We start from the raw sequence: 2,799 nt of genomic DNA, 5'->3' as shown, positions 1-2,799 counted from the left end.
TGTGTGTGTGTGTGTGTAGGGTTGGAGTTTAATAGATCCACAATGCAGAAATGAAACTTCTCATCAAATCTGTCTACTCCTTTATTGACTCTTTTTAAATAGTCGATTCTTTCTTGAGAAAGCTAAATTTCTTAGTTGTTTTTTGTTCTACTATATCAAATTGTAACCCCTGTATAGTGATACATATCGCAGCAGCAGATTATCGCCAACACACACCTGCATCTAAATATATTACTTAATTAACCTTCTGTCCTTGTACCGACCACTAACAGGTGCCTCTCAGATAGTTACCAATTTGGAAGAAATATGTTTGATATGAGTATGCGTTGTGTAGTATGTCGAGTCACCAAATAACTGTCGAACAAGCATTTCTTCAGTAGCAAATAAGAGCTGTGCTTTACTCGGGTATGTTCTGTACCAGTTCAATGATGTAATTTAAAGTTGCTTAAGTACAATTCATTTCCATGCCTTGCTGATTACACACACAAACAAGAATAGCAGCTGTCCCTTGCTAGACTGGCAACTGCAATGTTGCTCAACTCTAGTTCACCTTGCAAAGATGCACCTGCCATGCTAAGCCAATTTACACAGTGCAGCTTCATCGAGATCTTTTTTTCTTTCACCTGTGTCATTCAAACTCTTTTAACCACTGTACACTCTGCACGAGGCTGGTTGAAAGTCTCCCAGTCAAACGTGCGTAAGTGACATCTCAGCTTCTGAATTTGGTTAATTTGTCAAAACATGTAGTGTGTGCACTTTGATAACTGAAAGAGGCAAAGTGTGATTGTAAGTGTAGTTTCATTCACTTCAACCTTTTTAGTAGCCCTAACCTAATCAGCAAAGCATTGTTCAACCCTGTGTGTGTTTGTGCACACTGTTGTGCATGCATACAATATACGTGTTTGTATTCCTATCTCTTTGGAAATATGCACTTGAAGAAAACTGTTGATGCTGATGAACCAATCTATTTACTGAAGCAACTACCTGCAAAGGCAATCAATGCAATGTCACCTCATGACAACATCAAGCATGTTTAAACAGGATATTTGCTGGACATTTTATCTTAAAAGGATTCCTTTGAAACGAGCACTAATTGGTAACCAAGATGTGGATTTGTTTGCAAGAGTTATTACTTGACCTCATAAACACAACTGGTCTTTAAACATATTGACCCATTGTATAAGCATGGATATTTAACTAGCAAAGAGCTAGAGGGAAAAAAGCACTGCAAACAAGAATGAGTTTAACAACAATTCCCCTATGTAACAGGCTACGTTTTAATCTAATTGTTTGGGACAGCCCAGTTAATATTCAGTAAACAGAAATAACCTGGTGCCAAGGCTGGTTATCATCAATGAGCACAGCAGTGTCGCACTGAAACTCATACTGACATAAGCCAGAGCCATATGGATGGTTGTCACATTTTTTAAAATCATGTTTTAAAACACTCTCATTTCATTCAAATATGTAGCATCACAATTGTGTTTGGGACAAAATTCAATCTTGTCTTTTGTTACAAAGAAAGCAGAAAATGTGCTTACTTAGATATTTCAGGAGCCGTAATTCCCCTTTAGTCGACTGCAACTACTGACTGAAGAGGCACGCACTCTGAGATTGAACTTTTACTATAACAACATTTTAAAGACCAACTTCTTCAACAGACATAGTGCTGAGGGCTGCCGGCTGTCTTGCTACTTCAACATCAAAAGCAATCTAATATTTGTACTTTCAAACTGAAAGAAAAAATGAAAGAGGAATAGGGACATCCTGTGTGTGTGTTGCTATGATTTGTACCAACAGCAAATCAACCACATGGGAGATTGAGTAACCAACAAAGTTACGTGTGCATGTGTGCCTCCCTCTCTCCCTCTATCAGTCCACCCTGACAGGAAATTATGCACACAGTCAGGACTGTTGTTTTTGTGAATCAAACCTTAACAGACCTGTTTTGGCGATATGTGCTTTTAAATGGCACTCCACCTACCATGAAAAATAAATAAAACTATAACAAGAGACATACAAGAAGAAGTCATAGTCGTGCAAAGTAATGACAGATAATACATAACCTCCCGTGTGACTAACAGCCCCTATAAAAGTCCCGTCTCAATGGTATTTTAGGTAAAAGGTAGTCGGATAATGTGTCAGATCATCAGTCAGTTCATAAATATGAGTGACACTCACACATAAAGTCTTTTGTGATTATGAATTTCTGCATTGAGCAAATTACAAAGAGTGTGTTACTAACAAGAGAAGTCAGAATTGCAAAATAAATCATATGCAACATTGAACACATGAACTCGAAAAAAAAATAAAAATAAGGAAACTTTGAAACTGAATGTTGGAAAACACAACGCAAGGTGTTCCAAGTTTCAGGTGACTGGTTGGAGTCCCTCCGAAGCACAAATGGGCATGAAACTGATAATACAAACGATGTATTAGAAAATACAGTAGGTCCAAGATACAAGCAAGCAAATATAAAAACATGTGTCCCAAAGAGCATTTTAGTAAGAGATATTTTTGATACACTTTCCCAGCGCAGATATTCCTGGATTTGAACTAGCAACATTCTGGCTTTAAGTCCAGTTATGACAAGACACACTGAGGGAAACAGGAAAGCGCCGCGCGTCCCTAGAGGGAAGAATGTATTCCTGTCCCTCAAGACTATTTGCATCCTCAGGAATGGGAAGACGATGTATTTGCAAGCGTCCATCTCTCAACCGCACTCCCACATGTCTTTGCCTGCCTCTGTGTGTGTGTGTGTGTGTGTGCAAAGGGGTGCATGGTCACTTACCACTTAGC

The 2,799-nt window shown here is 38.7% G+C and overlaps 1 protein-coding gene across 10 annotated transcripts in view; it reads right to left on the bottom strand.

Annotated features, from left to right (window-relative positions):
* The window catches only part of plce1 (phospholipase C, epsilon 1), a 75,752-nt gene that overhangs the window by 58,842 nt on the left and 14,111 nt on the right, over nt 1–2,799 (bottom strand). The gene's annotated exons all lie outside the window — the stretch shown is intronic.

This window comes from Morone saxatilis, unplaced genomic scaffold (assembly GCF_004916995.1).
Source record: "Morone saxatilis isolate NCDOM2014 unplaced genomic scaffold, NCSU_SB_2.0 Contig1, whole genome shotgun sequence".
NCBI lineage: Eukaryota > Metazoa > Chordata > Actinopteri > Moronidae > Morone > Morone saxatilis.
This window is presented reverse-complemented; position numbering and strand designations above follow the sequence as displayed.